This window comes from Triticum urartu, chromosome 4A (assembly GCF_056163025.1).
Source record: "Triticum urartu cultivar PI428250 chromosome 4A, HENAU_Tu73, whole genome shotgun sequence".
Taxonomy (NCBI): domain Eukaryota; kingdom Viridiplantae; phylum Streptophyta; class Magnoliopsida; order Poales; family Poaceae; genus Triticum; species Triticum urartu.
Genome location: NC_141876.1, coordinates 310,216,607 through 310,235,350, shown reverse-complemented (window position 1 = coordinate 310,235,350; position 18,744 = coordinate 310,216,607).

Genomic DNA, 18,744 nt, shown 5'->3' with positions numbered 1-18,744 from the left:
GATAATTTTCGCTCAAAGTCCTCGGACGATGGGATGCTCTCAAATGACAAGTGTCAGCTTCTCTCAGAGCAGCCAACCAGCTAGTGGTTGTAGGGGGCGGCTATTTATAGCCTAGGGAGCAGCCCGACATGGTAAGAAATAAATGCCCTTCAATGATATGACTGTTAGGTGGGAAGGTTTTAGGACAGCTGGCGTGTAGCACAGCAACGGTCGGAAATTTGACTATCAAATTCCTCAGGGCCATCATGTTCCTCACTTGTAGGTAATCCGCACTGGCGAATTCCTAAATCCTCAGTCAGAACAAATTCCTCATAGACCAAAAGAACTTCATCTCTGTCACTGAAGAAATTGACTGAACTTCCTGAGTTCTGCAATGGCTTCACTCGAAGGGATTGGTAGGTGTAGGATTTTGAGTTGAGCATCACTTGGAAACTTTTCCTTAGTATTTCCTCGACCCCCTTTAACAGTATGGTGTTTCCTATGGCTCGAGACGGAGAAAATGAAACTACGTAAACGAAAGTCTTCACGCTTCATGTTCCTCGAATGAATACCAAGTCTTCACGGTCACACCAATTTCTTCACCTTCAAAGTCTTCAGAAGTACAAAGTCTTCAGTCGAAGAACTTCATTTTTAGGGGTCGACTTTCTCTATGAATATCAAACTCCTCATAGACTTATAGACCTGAGTACACTCACAAACGCATCAGTCCCTTAACCTATAAGTCTTCAATACACCAAAATCACTAAGGGGCACTAGATGCACTAATAGGACTCTCTCCTGTTACGGAGCTCCCTGCCGGAGACCCAGAGGTGACCATGTTGTCAGGAGGCCTGGAGTCAAACAGGACTCTCCCGGTCATCAGGAAGCCGGACTCATCTTTGGATGCCAACTCCAAACTCTCGAGGTCTGCGTCCACTAAGCACGGTCAAGTGGTGTTTACCAGGCCCTGCTCCGCAGGTCCCCAGCCACCCGTCCAGCTTTTTCTCCTAACCAAGGCTCTGGACTTAATGTGATCTCTCGCTATCATGGAAGTGTCACTTCCGAACTACGCCCAGCCTGAACTAGGGGCTTAGAGCGGGAAATTTTGCATCCCACCCACCACCCACTTAATACCCACTGTCAAGGACCTAACCGACATGCTAGATTATGCCTCCGAAGACATCGACGGTACGGACGATGATGCCGGAGCTGAACTAGTCCAAAAACCCCCACCCACATCCCACCCACCACCCACTTAATAGCCATTGTGAAGGACCTAACCGACATGCTAGATTACGCCTCCGAAGACATTGACAGTATGGACGACGATGCCGGAGCCGAACCAGGCCAAAACCCGCATATCATTAGGCACTGGACAGCCATGTCTACTTATGACGTGTACATGGTGGATAGGCCCGAGAAGAAGGATGACGACAACACTCATGATCTGATTGAGGACAAACCCGTCGAGGCACCCCCAAAGCGCCAACGTTAGCGGCACTGCTCATGATCATGTCGGGAGAAGGAAAGCAATACCGGCACTGGGGACAATGACACTCTGGAAAACGCCGAAGATGCCGACCAACCCGTGAGCCTGCATTTGAGCAGGATAAAAGCGAAGAAGGCCAATATAGACCCAAACACGCTGATCACGAGGATTCGGAAGAAAGTAATTACTTACCTTCCTCTGAAGAGGATGTCAGCCTCGGCAACGAAGATTTCATCGTGCCAGAGGAACCCCTCGAACAAGAGCGCTTCAAGCGATAGCTCATCGCCACGGCGAGGAGCCTAAAAAAGAAACATCAGTAGCTTCAAGCCGAACAGCATACGCTCAATGATAGATGGACCAAGGTCTTGGTTGTCAGAGAATACGGCCTTGAGCGCCCAACAAAGAACTGCCCAATGCGCAGGCTACTACCACAATTCGATGATGAGGCCCTTGAGCCAATGCCGTCAAGATATTATGCTGATGAACTAGACTGACCACCACGTGGACGGGACAAAGCCGCCAATTATGCCGAACACCAACCCGTGCCACCTCGCCGTAGACGCAAAGAGGCAGCAGCACCGAGCTACACATACAACTTACGTCTAGACCTAGACAATAGAGTCGGCCAGACCAGATCAATCTACGGATCAAGGGGACGTGCTCCAACACGAGATGACAACCATCAAGCCTAGCGCGACAAGCATAACCAAGTTCGGGCCGAGAACTGAACACGGATGTCCTCCGAACTCCATGGCGATGTTGCCCGATATGGTGGCGCCGCACACCCCTTGTGCTTCACCGATGAGGGAATTCAGCACCAGTTTCTGAAAGGGTTTAAATCTGTCAACATCGAGGCATACAATGGAACGATAGATCCCACCATATGGATTGAAGATTTTCTTCTCCACATTCACATGGCTCGCGGTGATGATCTCCATGCCATCAAATACCTTCCCCTAAAGCTAGAAGGAACAACATGGCATTGGTTGAATAGCCTCCCAGAGAACTTCCATAGGCAGCTAGGAGGACTTGGAGGATGCTTTTCGAGACAACTTCCAAGGCACTTATGTCTGGCCACCGGACGCTGACGACCTTAGTCACATAGTCCAACAACCTGGAGAGTCAGCCCGCAAACTCTTGACTCGGTTCTTATTCAAAAAGAACCAAATCGTTGGCTGTCCGGACACTGAAGCCTTAGCGTCGTTAAACACAACGTCCGTGACGAATGGCTCGCCCGACACCTCGGTCAGGAAAAGCCAAAAACTATGGTATCTCTTACTACACTTATGACCCGCTTCTGAGCGGTGAAGATAGCTGGTTGGCTCGTAGAAGCAATAGCACCAGTGACCCCGGCACCTCTGAAGCCAGTGACGGCAATGGAAGGCTACGACGTAACAAAAACAAGCATCAGAACAACAAAGAAGAAACTGAGGATACGGCGGTAAACGCCGGATTCAGTGACTCCAAACTAGGTCAGCAGAAGAAGCCATTCAAAGGAAATAGAGACGGTCCATCCAACTTGGACAAAATACTAGATAGGCCTTGCCAAATTCATGGTACCCCCGACAACCCTGCCAACCACACCAACAGAACTGCTGGGTTTTTAAATAGGTCGGTAAATTAAATACCGAACACAAGGGGAAAGGGCCTCAAAGCAAGGATGATGATGTTCCCCGCCCTCCGAGTACAGGGGGACAGAAGAAGTTTCCCCCCGAGGTTAAAAAGTGAATGTGATATATGTGACGCATATCCCAAAGAGGAGCGCAAGCACGCACTAAGGGACGTCTATGCCATAGAGCCTATTGCCCCAAAATTCAACCCATCGTTGTCTTGTCCGATCACCTTCGATCGCAGGGACCACCGAACTAGTATACGGCATGGAGGTTCGGCGGCCCTGGTACTCAATCCCATCATCAATGGATACCATCTCACTAGAGTCCTTATGGACGGCGGCAGCAGTCTGAACCTGATCTATCAAGACACTGTCCATAAGATGGGTATTGACCCTTCAAGAATCAAGCCTACCAATACTACCTTCAAAGGAGTTATACCCGGCGAGGAGGCCTGCTATACGTGCTCCCTAACATTGGATGTAGTCTTCGGTTCTCCGGACAACTTCCGAAGCGAAGACTTGATCTTTGACATCGTCCCTTTCTGCAGTGGTTGTCATGCACTGCTTGGATGAACAGCTTTCGCCTGCTTTAATGCAGTCCCACATTATGCTTACTTAAAGCTCAGAATGCCCAGACCGCGCGGCGTTATCACAGTTAATGGAAATATGGAGTGCTCCCTCCGTACTGAGGAGCACACCACGGCACTAGCAGCCGAGGTACAGAATGGCCTAATCAAGACAAACAACTCGTTAGTCATCAAGACCCCTGACACGGCCAAGCGAGTTCGGTCTATGCTACAGAACGGCAGCTCGGCGGATCCAGCGCTTGAGTAGCAGTTCAGCCTCTGTTGATCGCCCTATAAGGTTGTGGCATACATATCACGTGTGCATAATTACGCACTCAAAATACATTGGTCAGCGCCGGAGGCATACTAGGAGAAGGGTCTAATAGTGCGGCTTGACCCTATTCGTACCTTAACTTTCTTTCTCCTTTTTACTTTTTTACTACAGGTTCATTAAAAACCTACCTACCCTACGGTTGTACATGGGCTCCTTTCCTGATTCCCCTTTCTTATAGACGACCATCAACTTTTCCTCTCAAAGGATTTCTCACCAAGGAGAAACGGCGCAAACATGTGGCAGGGCAACACTGGGATCTTCAAGACCACTATTTCTTAGGCCCTATGTAAAACTTACCCTTGCGTAAAATTTCGGCATATAACATAGCCTTCATATTTTTTGGCATCATCTATAATATGACGTCTAGGCGTATTAACCAGGATATCAGGGAAACAGTTGATCACCACTTTTTTTGGTACTGATTTATTTTGTCACCTGTCTCCCCTCCTTACTTCAGATTGCCACACATGCTCCAAACCGACCTTAACACGGGGGTTGTATTCGGCTCCGCACGTTTCCAAGTCCTAACACGGTAGCACTCCTATAGGATCTAAAGTATGTCTAGAGAGGGGTCATTAGACTACTTGACCAAATAAAAATCTAGCCTTTTCCCAATTTTAGTTCTTGGCAGATTTTAGCAACTTTGGACAAGTCAAGCAATCTTAACACAATTCAAGCAAGCATGCAAAGAGTATATGAGCAGCGGAAAGTAAAGCATGCAACTTGCAAGAATGTAATGGGAAGGGTTTGGAGGATTCAAACGCAATTGGAGACACGGATGTTTTTGTCGTGGTTCCGATAGGTGGTGCTATCGTACATCCACGTTGATGGAGACTTCAACCCACGAAGGGTAACGGTTGCGCGAGTCCACGGAGGGCTCCACCCACGATGGGTCCACGAAGAAGCAACCTTGTCTATCCCACCATGGCCATCGCCCACGAAGGACTTGCCTCACTAGCGGTAGATCTTCACGAAGTAGGCGATCTCCTTGCCCTTACAAACTCCTTGGTTCAACTCCACAATCTTGTCAGAGGCTCCCAAGTGACACCTAGCCAATCTAGGAGACACCACTCTCCAAGAAGTAACAAATGGTGTGTTGATGATGAACTCCTTGATCTTGCACTTCAAATGATAGTCTCCCCAACACTCAACTCTCTCTCACAGGATTTGGATTTGGTGGAAAGAAGATTTGAGTGGAAAGCAACTTGGGAAGGCTAGAGATCAAGATTCATATGGTAGGAATGGAATATCTTGGTCTCAACACAAGTGTAGGTGGTTCTCTCTCAGAAAAATAAGTTGGAAGTGTAGGTTCGTTCTGATGGCTCTCTCTCCGAATGAAGAGGTGGTGTAGGGGTATATATAGCCTCCACACAAAATCTAACCGTTACACATAACTTCCCAAACTTGGTGGGACCGAATGGTTAAACTCAGTCGGACCGATTCAGCAAAGCTAGTCCATTAGGGTTTTTGGTGGGAGCGACATGCAACTCGGTAGGACTGATATGATTAGGGTTAGGGCATAACGTAATCTCGGTGAGACCGATTACACAAACTCGGTGAGACCGATTTTGGTAATAAGCTAACCAGAGAGTTGGTCAGGTAAATTCGGTGGGACCGATCGCTCATTTCGGTGAGACCGAAACGTTACGAAGGGAAAACAGAGAGTTTACATTGTAATCTCGGTGGGACTGATCGCTCATCTCGATGAGACCGAAATGTTACGAAGGGAAACAGAGAGATTACAACCCCATCTCGATGAGACCGAGATCCCTATCGGTGAGACTGATTTGCCTAGGGTTTGTGGCAGTGGCTATGACATTTGAAACTCGGTGGCGCCGGATAGGAAGAATCGGTGGGGCCGAGTTTGACTTTTGGTTTAGGTCATATGTGGATGTGAGAAAGTAGTTGAGGGTTTTGGAGCATATTACTAAGCATTTTGAGCAAGAACCTCATTAAGCAACACCTCATCCCTCCTTGATAGTATTGGCTTTTCCTATAGACTCAATGTGATCTTGGATAACTGAAATGGAAAATGTAGAGTCTTGAGCTTTGAGCTTGAGCCAATCCTTTGTCCTTAGCATTTTGAGGGGTCCACTTTTCTCATCCCTGCCATGCCAATCATTGAGCTTTCCTGATATATTAAGTTTGAAATAGCATTATCTCAATGAGCTATATGTTGTTAGGAATTACCAAAACCACCTAGGGATAGTTGCACTTTCAATCTCCCCCTTTTTGGTAATTGATGACAACATATAGATCAAATCTTGGACAGATGATATTAAGAGTGAAAACATTGACGCTTTGAGAAGTATGTGAAAAGCAAGAGCTCCCCCTAAATTTTTGCATAGTTTAAGATTTGCTTTGGGCTGCAAATGCACAAAGAGTTAGGATCATGGGTTACTCTTCCATGTCACATACATCTTGGTGGAGCGCTCAAAATGATAATAATTAAAATACATGCACTCATCACCAAGCAAAGTGAGTGATCATATAAAAGGATAATGTCATCCAACAAGCATTAAGGTAGCATATGATCAAACACATGATCATCTAAGCAAGCACAAAGTTTAAAGTATCTCAACCAAGCAAATAATAAAGTTCAACCACCAAGGAGAAACGCAAGAGAGAACAAAAGCAACACTCTCTCTTGAAGCCTATGATCTATACATTCTCTCCCCCTTTGGCAACAAGTTACCAAAAAGTTCATAAAAATGCATAGTTCTAAATTGACTCTTAGGCTTGGTCTTCAAGTGGTGGTGTAGACAGAACTCTAAGGACGAAGGCGTCAGTTGATGTAGATGGAGCTGGTGGCATTGAAGCTGTAGCTGGTGAGATAAAGTTGCTCTGGTGTCTGTGACAGGCACTGCATCACCTCTGACCTCTGGGCACTCTAGCAAAAGCATTAGTGGTTGTCTTGCCCTTCTTCTCCTGCACTTCATCCTGAAGTTGCTCAACGACTGACTGGATCTCAGTGACCTTCTCATCTAAGTCATAGAACTTCTGCTCCACGATCCTCTCCAAGCTCTCCTGGTTTTGAGTCAGGGTAGCCAATCCCTTCTCAATCCTCAGAGTGGAGGCAATCAAGTAGCCAAGCTGATCTTGCTTGCTCTTCAGAAGATACTGAGATGCCTCTTCAGTGGTTGGCATCTTTGTAGCCTTTTCAGCCCTTGCCTTCTCCTTCTTGGCTTGTGCATGCACAGAAGATGGTTCATTTTCATCCATCACCACAGTGTTGTCCTCAAAGTCTTGGTAGATGGGCACGTGCTCCTTGTCTAGCAAATATGTGCCAGTGCCCATCTTGGAGTTGATCAGCTCCTGGATCTGTGGGGCATACCCACAACTCCTCTTCTGATCTGCAGATGTCCTCTTTATGGTTTCCACAATTAGGCTCATGACCATGAACTTCTGTGGAACATCAAAAATGTGCAGCAAGTTGATGGAGTGACTTCTGATCATCTTGTGATCACCTGACTTTGGCAAAAGAGTGTGCCTGAGGATCTAGTTGATTGTTGGCAAGCCTGACAGAAGGTAATGTACTGATCGAAACTTGTGTGTCTCAAGAGCAGCATCTGGGATCTCTTTGTACATGTGTGCCATGGTGTTGTGATCCTTCTTCTTCTTGGCATAGACATCCAAGTCATCTTCTTGTTCTTCTAGGGCATTGATCAACTGAGCCCATTCTGCAACTGTTGACTGGTACCTAGTGCCTTCAGACATCCAGACAATCCTTCCATCTGGGTAGAAGTGGGCTGTGGAGTAGAACTGCATGATGAGCTCATCATTCCACTTTGTGAGCTTCTAAGCCACAAACTCATCGACTCCACATGCCTTGAAGCTGTCATATACACCAGGGAAGTGATCCTAATTTTCCTCAATGAATTTCCAATCAACCCATCTCATGTCACACACTATTGGCTTCTTGTCAAGCAACACTGTCTCATAGAAGTCCTGTTGTTCCTTGGTATGGAACCTGTAGTCCACATCAGTTCTTCTTCTGGTGGCATATGGATCTGACTCCCTCCATAGCCTCAATCCTAAATCCTTCCTTTGCTTCATGTTCTCAGCTAGTGGATGAGCATCATTGTGATCTGGAATTTTTGGCTTCAACTTCCTCAAGACATGTGACTCATCATCTTCTTCTTCCATTGCAGCTTCAGGCACTGGGGCCTTGTTCTTCTCCTCAGCAGGGATATTCCTGGTGCTCCTCTTTGGTTTTGGCTTTCGAGCTGGAGCAGCAGTCTTAGGAGCAGTCTTAGGCTTAGATGGAACAGCCCCCGCCCTTATAGCATCTCCCATAAGCTTTTGAGCTTTGGGTGCTGGTGCTGCATCCTCTTCCTCTTCCTCTTCTTCAGAGTCTTTCATTATTGAAGATCTCCCAAGCACTCTGGCAGTGGTCTTCTTGATCCTATCTTTCCTTTTATTTTCTGCCACAACCTGCTCTTTGGGTGCAGATCCCAAAGTCTCTTGAGTGGATGTTCTGGCTTTTGACATGGGAGCTCTCTTGGCAGGAACCTTTTACTTCATCCCTGGCTTAGTGGCAGCAGCTGTGCCATATTCCTTTTTTAGGACTTTCCTCTTTGAGGTGGCCTCTTCCTCAATAGCCACATAGTCCTCATCCTCAAAATCTGAGGTTTTCTTCTTTCTGGTCTGGTGGCTGCCTTAGGCAAGTTGCTGGGTGTGCTCCTGCTTTCATCATCTGAGCTACTTGAGGGACTAGTGCCCTCACTCATCTAAACCTGCTCCTCGGATTTGTTCTTACTGTCACTCTAATCTGACATGAGGCAAACACTGACATCAGACCCTGTGAATAGATTATAGATGAGGTAGAGTGGATGTGCATCACAAAGTGCAGAGGTTTTTGCAAAAGAATGAATCAAAAACTTAGTTTTAGTTTTCCACAGAGAGCATTTCGGATCTACCGATTTGAAATCTCGGTGATACTGAAGTAGCTGTTGGAACCTAAACTAGTGAACTCGGTCAGACTGAGTCACAGTTCGGTGGCACCGAGACTGCTAGGGTTTCACAAAGACTCGAACTCGGCCACACCGATTTGCAATTCTCGGTCAGACCGAGAATCACATGTGCAATGGCCTGAGCCAAATCGGTGGAACCGATTTCAACAACTCGGTCGGTCCGAGATGGTTTCGGCGGAAACCTAACCCTACATTTTCAATCCTCATCTAAACTACGGGGTGTTTTCATTGGATAGAGTGATCTCAATCGTGGCAAGATACATGGCAAAACAATGTGCTGGGGAATCAGAGTGAGAACAGCACAAAGATCAAGTCCATACCCTAGTTCGGCGATGGACTCGCTACGGCGCAACGGAGGAGATGATCCCGTTGACGGCGGTGGAGACCAGCGACTGGAGGCGGCTGGCGACGAGCAGGACGATCCGGAGACCCAGTGAGGCAGAGCAGGCTAAGCGCGGGCAAAGAGGTTAGGAAAGTTTTCCAAATTTTGGCCGGTGGGTATATATAGCCTGACCATGTCGGTGTGACCGAGTGGAACAACTCGGTGGCACCGAGATGCATAACTGCAAGGAGTTACTGCAACTCGGTGTGACCTAAAAGTTCAAATTGGTTGCACCGAGATTAAAAACCTAGATTGACTTAGTGATCTCGGTATGACCGAAATGGATGAATCGGTCAGACTGAAACGCACAAAGAAGTTTTTGAAGTTTAAGTCTATGACGAATCGGGGACTCCGAGTGCTCCTCACACAGAGTGGTTTGAATCTGGCTTGATCAAACTTTGTGATGCAGCATGAATAGAGTTTGAGACGAGAAGAGCATAGATAGCTAGAGAAGGTTCTTAGGCATTCTTGTCCATCCACTGGGCAAGAGAAAAAAACAACCAATCAAAACAACAAGTGGATGTCCTCGAATGAGTAAATTATGCAACCAACATGCTCACACAATAAAATGAGAAATGAAATATGTGGCAAAGCATGCACAAACAGTTCTAGCATCTATCAAGCAATTGGCGATGACTAGGTCATCAATATATGAGTATATTGACTTAGGAGTAAAATGAGAACATTTGATCATAGGTCATACTCATCGTTTAAGCACAAGTGGGGTTACCATTTTTACATAAAGCGTTGTTGTGTTCACACCACTAGAGTTGCTTTAGCTCAATTCTTAGAGTAAAGCTCCCCCTTGATGTGAGATCCCCCCTAAGAGGGATGAACTAACCTTGGGTTTTGTCAATGATGACTTCATGTAGGTGTCGAAGATGTTGATGCTCTGAGTTGATGTAGATTATTCAAAGCTATCCTTTGGAGTGAGTTGCACTTTCAATACCTACACGGGTTAGTCCCACAAGGAACAAACAAGGATATCCATAGACATAGAGTGATGCACACACAAGATGATGTCTATGAGAGCATTAGGTTACCTTGTCCCTTGTCTTACCAACAAGAGGGTTTGTGACTCCTTGAACTAGTGCAAGATGTGGAAGTTGATTGCACTTGTTCTTGCCAAAATGATAAGAGTGAAGTATGTAGGCGGAGTCACCCTCAAGAACTCTCTAGTTCTTCTTCTTCGGGATCCACACCATCTTGATGGGAATCCTCGGAGTTGTAGTTGTACTTGATGAAGTGGAACTTGATGTAGTCTTGGGAACCCACTTGACCAAGGCCTTAGGAGCTTCTTCAAATGCATCAATTTCCTCTTAAAGCTTGTCCTTGCCTTTTTCCTTGTGGTCTTGTGGTGGAAGATCATCTAGAGCTTGTGTCCCTTTGAAAGAAGTAGGATCATACTTCTCTTGTTGAGGAACAAACTTCGTCTAGGGATATTGATCTTCTTCCCACTCAACTCCATTGGCATTGACCTTTCGTTCAAAACCAATACCTTGATTCTTCCGGTGCCTTCCTTGCTTGCGTACAATTTCCTCGAATTGCTTACTCCCGGCAAGGCTCTTGTAAACACCTTTCTCTATGATTCCCTTCAATAAGCTATTTTCTTGCTCAAGTGTAACTTGGCTAAGAGAATCATTAGTGGAATCAAGAGAACTACTAGAAGCAACAATATTGGATTTAGCATGATTATTATTACTACTAGAGGAAGAATCCTTCTTGTTCTTGTTACTAGACTTGACTTGAGGCATGTAAGTGGATAAGACTAAACTCTTGGCAATGTAAGAAGAACTTTTCTTGCGAAGATCATCATTGATTGCCTTTAAGAACTCATGCTCTTGCTCAAGATTGAGCTTCTCAAAATGTAATTTCTCATGAGTCCTTAAAAGTTCTCGATGATCTCCTAAGATAGTTTCATGAGCTAACTTAAGAGTGTTTAGTTCTTTAGTTAGAGACTCAATCTTCTCCTTATCATTGTCATTCATTTTATCTTGATTAGCATGATTAATTGACGTTTCATCATAGTATTCATCACTAGAGTTGTCAACATGTAAATCATCATCACCTAACAAGTCATCTTCATCACTATTGAAATCAACATACTCGGGGTGTGATATCTTTGGACCTTTGGCCATGAAGCATCTTCCAATTCATTCATTTGGTGAATCAAATATGTCGTAGGAGTTGGTTGACACAAGTGCTAGACCGGCAACACCTTCATCTTGAGTATATTCGGAGTCGGAGTAATAGCTTCTCTCAGAGTGATTGTCGGAGTCGGTGCCGGATACTCATTCACCAACATGAGCTTGATGCCTTCATTTTGTGTAGCTCCTTGACGACTTGTCCTTCCTTTCCGAATCCTTACTTCTCCGAGATGTTCTTCGTTCATAACGATCATCTCTACTCCTTCTCTCTCTTGATGGTGATTCTTCTCTTCTACTTCTTCTTTTTGGAGAATCTTCTCTTCTCTTGTAGGGAGCCGTACACTCATTGGAATAGTGTCCGGGTCTTCCACAATTGTAGCAGTTTCGCTCTCGACTAGAAGATCTTTTGTCATTGTAGGACCTTGATTTGGAGATTCTATCTTTGCTTCTACTCTTGTAGAACCTGTTGAAGTTCTTCACCATTAGACTCAATTCTTCATTGAAGGTTTGTTTCTCACTTGATGATGTGGGAGCTTCACATGAGGCTTTGTAAGCACCACTTGACTTGTTATGGAGCTCCTCCTTATCCTTGAGTGACATCTCATGAGCAACAATTCTTCCAATGACTTCCGTTGGCTTGAGATCTTTGTAAATTGGCATCATTTGGATCAATGTGCACACGGTATCATATTTTCCATCCAAGGCTCTTAGGATCTTCTTGATGATGAATTTGTCAGTCATCTCTTCACTTCCTAAGCCGGCAATCTCATTTGTGATAAGAGCAAGCCTAGAGTACATTTCAGCGACACCTTCACCATCCTTCATTTTGAACTTGTAAAGTTGACTTTGAAGCACATCCGACTTGGATTCCTTGACGTAGTCAGTACCTTCGTGCATATCAATCAAAGTATCCCAAATTTCCTTTGCATTCTCAAGATGGCTGATTGTGTTGAATTCTTCGGGGCACAATCCGTTGAAGAGGATATCATAAGCTTGAGCATTGTATTGTAGCATCTTCAATTCTTCTGTGGTAGCTTCACGATTCGGTTCTCTCCCATCAAAGAATTCACCTCGCAAGCCAATACACACAATAGCCCAAACAGCGGGGTTATGTCCAAGAATATGCATTTTCATCTTATGCTTTCAACTAGCAAAATTAGTGACATCAAAGTAAGGACCTCTACGGTGGTAATTTCCCTCGCTAGATGCCATACTCTCCTAGGTTGTGAAACCAAGGCTATGACCACCAAAAGCTATGAAAATCAAAGCAAATGGAGACCAAAGCTCTGATACCACTTGTAGGATTGAAAGTATGTCTAGAGGGGGTGATTAGACTACTTGACCAAATAAAAATCTAGACTTTTCCCAATTTTAGTTCTTGTCAGATTTTAGCAACTTTGGACAAGTCAAGCAATCTTAACACAATTCAAGCAAGCATGAAAAGAGTATATGAGCAGCGGAAAGTAAAGCATGCAACTTGCAAGAATGTAAAGGGAAGGGTTTGGGGGATTCAAATGCAATTGGAGACACGGATGTTTTTGTCGTGGTTCCGATAGGTGGTGCTATCGTACATCCACGTTGATGGAGACTTCAACCAACGAAGGGTAACGGTTGCGCGAGTCCACGGAGGGCTCCACCCACGAACGGTCCACGAAGAAGCAACCTTGTCTATCCCACCATGGCCATCGCCTATGAAGGACTTGCCTCACTAGTGGTAGATCTTCACGAATTAAGCGATCTCCTTGCCCTTACAAACTCCTTGGTTCAACTCCACAATCTTGTCGGAGGCTCCCAAGTGACACCTAGCCAATCTAGGAGATACCACTCTCCAAGAAGTAACAAATGGTGTGTTGATGATGAACTCCTTGCTCTTGTGCTTCAAATGATAGTCTCCCCAACACTCAACTCTCTCTCACAGGATTTGGATTTGGTGGAAAGAAGATTGAGTGGAAATCAACTTGGGAAGGCTAGAGATCAAGATTCATATGGTAGGAGTGGAATATCTTGGTCTCAACACAAGTGTAGGTGGTTCTCTCTCAGAAAAATAAGTTGGAAGTGTAGGTTCGTTCTGATGGATCTCTCTCCGAATGAAGAGGTGGTGGAGGGGTATATATAGCCTCCACACAAAATCTAACCATTACACATAACTTCCCAAACTCGGTTGGACCGAATGGTTAAACTCGGTCGGACCGATTCAGCAAAGCTAGTGACCGTTAGGGTTTTCGGTGGGACCGACATGCAACTCGGTAGGACCGATATGATTAGGGTTAGGGCATAAAATAATCTCGGTGAGACCGATTACACAAACTAGGTGAGACCGATTTTGGTAATAAGCTAACCAGAGAGTTGGTCAGGTAAACTCGGTGGGACCGATCGCTCATTTCGGTGAGACCAAAAAGTTACGAAGGGAAAACAAAGAGTTTACATTACAATCTCGGGGGGACCGATCGCTCATCTCGGTGAGACCGAAATGTTACGAAGGGAAACAGAGAGATTACAACCCCATCTCGATGAGACCGAGATCCCTATCGGTGAGACCGATTTGCCTATGGTTTGTGGCAGTGGCTATGACATTTGAAACTCGGTGGCGCCGGATAGGAAGAATCGGTGGGGCCGAGTTTGACTTTTGGTTTAGGTCATATGTGGATGTGAGAAAGCAGTTGAGGGTTTTGGAGCATATCACTAAGCATTTTGAGCAAAAACCTCATTAAGCAACACCTCATCCCTCCTTGATAGTATTGGCTTTTCCTATAGACTCAATGTGATCTTGGATCACTAAAATGGAAAATGTAGAGTCTTGAGACGTTAAACAATTGTGGTGAATGAGACTGAAAAAAATCCATAAGAAAAGAGGAATAAGGAACATTATGAGAACCTTGTGGGTTGAAAGACATGAATGAAAAACTCCAATGGAAAGGAAGGACATGTAATCACTCCAGTTGAAACGGAATAAGCAAGGAATGAGAATGAAAGAATGCAGACAGCACTCCGGTAGAAAAGAGAAGCAAAACTTGACAAAATGGGAATACCTTGAAAAGATGACATGACACCTCGGTTAAATGGATAAGCACGAAGAGAACACGGTCCTCACAATTCGAGATGATGAATGAAAAGAGCAACATCACAATGCCTCCGGAAGAAAGAATAGAAGATAGATCATTGGAATCACAGAATGGAGAAGAAAAAGTCAACTTCTGCCACCAATGAACTAGGAAAGCACCCTTCCAAGAAGGTTAAAATGAAGTTGTTGGAAAAACCAACAACGAAACAAATAAGCTTGTGGTGGGCTTATGGAAAACATCCCAAAACTTGAGGTGAAATTCTGCCACTAACGGAATAAATTGTTTGCTTGAGAGCAACGAAGAGATGAAAACTTCTTTCATCGCGAGAATAGGAGGAAACTTGGATTATTGATAAGCACCACAATAGCAACATTCCTTAGGGAAGGCTTTAGGTGAAATATAACCCAAGATAACTCCACTGAAGAGATTGATGGGTTGCAAAGGATCTCATGAATGAATTAAAAATGATGGGTTTAAAATATGTCATTTCAGATAACTTGTGAATCAAGAAACACGAAGGGAAATTGTCAAGAGTGACATAACACCACCTCAAAAGATACAAAAGAAAGAATTGTACTTCAGAATGCAAGATGAAGAATACTTGAACTCCTCAAAACAAAACATGTGTTGAGCACCCTGTTTAATTTTGAGTATAGCTTGGCAGATCATAACTTCGAGTGATATCTTGAAGAACAATTGAAGAATGAAGAGAATCCTTGAAAACCACCATGTAGAACCTCCATGAAGAACTCAGGTAAACAAAAGGATGATAAAAAAGAAACAAAAGTTGAAAATACAAAGTGAATCCTTGCGATGATTAAGATGGAGCTTCGCGACGAGATCATGTGGAAAACTTGGAACTCCGGAAAAGAAAAGATGAAGCATCTCGAACCAAGAAATGTGACATGATGAACAACTCTGGAAAGAGAAAAACTAGATCACTTGGATGAAACAATAATAAGAATTACGTTATGCGTATTCTTCACCAATTTGAATTGATAACAAGCAATGGATTTGGCATGCAACTTATTCTTGTTGAAAAGGATCAAGGAGAGATATAGCGCCAACTTGGATAAGGTCTTCGGCGAAGCACCGGAAGGAATTGAAAATGAACGAATGAATAAATATGATAATAAGGGCAGTGAAACTCTTAAATGAACATCCGTGATAATCGAAACGGATGATGAAAAGAGAATGAACCGCCAAAAAGAATTACAGACGCACAAAGATACTTGAGTGAATCAAGATGCAAGAGAGCGAAGAGATCACGAGCTGATTAGAGAATGCTTGAATGATGCACCGGTAAGATCTCAAGAATGAGAGATGAAAGCTGAGAATGAATAATTATGAGATGATGGGATCCAGAGAATCAACCTAAAAAGACTCCTAAATTGCTCCGTATGGGTGCAAAGAATTCTCACAATCGAAAACAATTATGAGAGGATGGCATCAAGCTTGAACTACGCGTCTTTGGAAGAACGGATAAGGATTTAAGAGGAACTCCTCTTCGGTCTTCAAAATCCAAGAATGACAACGAGAAACACCACCATGATTTGTTGAGGCACTCCAGAATGGAGAATAGAAAGGTTGAACCAGCGATGAAAAGAATTTGAAAGATCTTGGAGAAAGACATTTGACTGATGATAATTCATTCTTACATCAACTTTGAAAAGAATTTGGGAATACCTCCGGGAAAATTAGAAGAGTCACGTAAGATTCTAGAAAAAGACTTGTGGGTTAGGGCCCACTCAAAAATACACCGTTGAGCAATTTAAAAGAGAGATTGCGCCGGTTGAATTAAATGGCTCAAAATAGATAACAACCTTGAGATATCTTGAACGGATCTTGATTGAAAAGACGAGCCTTTTGAGATATCTTTAGCACTCCAAAAAAAATGAATGGCGAGAAGTGGATGACTAAGAGGTGCACCGACATGAGAAAACATTTGGAGCGAGGAAAGGGATATGATCAACACCAAAAGCTTGAATTGAGTCCACGGGAAAATAGTATGAGAATGAAGAACGATGAACTTGAAGCTTCTTTAAAATCTTCATGAGAATCACCAGGTAAGAACTTTGAAGGAAAAGAATGAAGAGACTTCACATCAACAAAATGGATACTTGATTAAGATATCTAAGTCCTTGAAGAAAAAGGGTGGGAGGGCGGAAAAAACAAAGACAACATGGGACGGATTGAAACAAACACCGTTGAGGAAAACTTAGAATTGATCTCGTAAATGTTGAAATGATCGGATCCACTTGAAGAGAAGCATGCCGGTTGGAAAAGAATTAACATGACAACCTCGATTATCAAGAAGGATTAGTATTCACATATAAATATGAGAACACCGCTTAGGGAAGGAATGGAATCAAAACTTGACATTGAAGCAACTTGAATACCACAACCAAAACAAAAACAATGGATTTGTCTTGCAGAATAAGTCGGAACAAACATATGATAGATCCCATATCGTATCATGTGTCTGTTGGAAAGAATTCCTACGTGATACTTGAATTCCCACCTAAGAACTCCTGAAACTTTCTGGTTATGCAATCTGGTGTTGGGGATACACTGAGGCACAATATATATCACATAACTAACAAGCCCTACGCTCCAACTGTATCCATCCGTCAACAAATAACCAAGAAAACTCTGGAAATTTTGTACCTCAATCTTCGAAAAGCATCCGTTATATGAGTTATGGCAATACTCTAGAACTCCCGCCCCAGTAATGGGTGGCGTCGAGGTTATCTCACCAACAACTGCATAAAAGAGATTTTCGATGTTGGCGAACTCAGGTATTCTAGAACTGCAACGATAAAATTGTGATGACAACACGTTGGAGCTCAACTCCCCGGGACACTGTCGCAACCCCTCAATTTCAGGAGGCACCAAGAACAATGTTCTCATCACAAGAATATCAAAACGATCCCAAGATACCCGAGTGATCCTAAATTTTTTTTAGTGAAAATTGAGGAGAGAAAAGACAAAACTTCTACGTCAGGAGACCTCACCAGAGCGACGAAGGGACTGAGGAGTAAAAATAATCCTACTCTCCGATATATATAATCCTAAAAGTCAAAACATTTTGTTTTAGACTCAACAACGTCAGTAATTCGATCAAGCACGGGGCTCTTAAGTCGGGGATGGCTCTGATTACCAACTTGTTACGCTCACGATGCGGCTATATCTCCCACGTGTCGAGGCACGACTTAGAGGCATAACCGCATGGTGGTTTTATCGCAAGAGGGGTAATCTTCACACAATCCCATGTACTGAATAAGAAAGGAATAAAGAGTTGGCTAACAATCGCCACTTCACACAAATAACAAGTTAAACATACATCATCTAGAGTACAATCAAGGTCCGACTACGAAACCAAAATAAAAGAAGACAACCCCAAATGCAAGATCCCCGATCGTCCAAACTGGGCACCACCACTGATCATCTGGAAAAGACACATAACAATGACCAAGATCTTCATCGAGCTCCCACTTTAGCTCGGTTGCGTCACCTGCACTGGCATCATTGGCACCTGCAACTATTTTGGAATTATCCATGAGTCACGAGGACTCAACAATCTCACACCCGTGAGATCAAGACTATTTAAGCTTATGGTTAGGATAAGGTAAAGAGGTGGAGCTGTAGCAAGCGCTAAGCAAATATGGTTGCTAACATATGCAAATAAGAGTAAGGTGAGAAGCTACGCAATGGTCGTGAAGCTAGAAGTGATCAAGAAATGATCCTGAAGCTACTTACGTCCAAACATAACCGAAGACCTTGTTCACTTCCCGGACTCCGCCGAAAAGAGACCATCACGGCTACACATGCGGTTGATTCATTTTAATTAAGTCAAGTGTCAAGTTCTCTACAACCGGATATTAACACATTCCCATCTGCCACATAACCGCGGGCACGGCTCTCAAAAGTTTATACCCTACAGGGGTGTCCCAACTTAGCTCATCACAAGCTCTCATGATCAACGAAGGATATTCCTTCTCCCAAAAAGACCCGATCAGTCTCGGAATCCCGGTTACAAGACATTTCGACAATGGTAAAACAAGACTAGAAAGACCGCCCGAATGTGCCGGCAAATCCCGATAGGAGCTGCACATATCTCGTTCTCAGGGCACACCGGATGGGCTAGATGTCGGTTGGCATAAACCCTGGTTACCTAGGGGGCGTCGGACATTGCCCAGG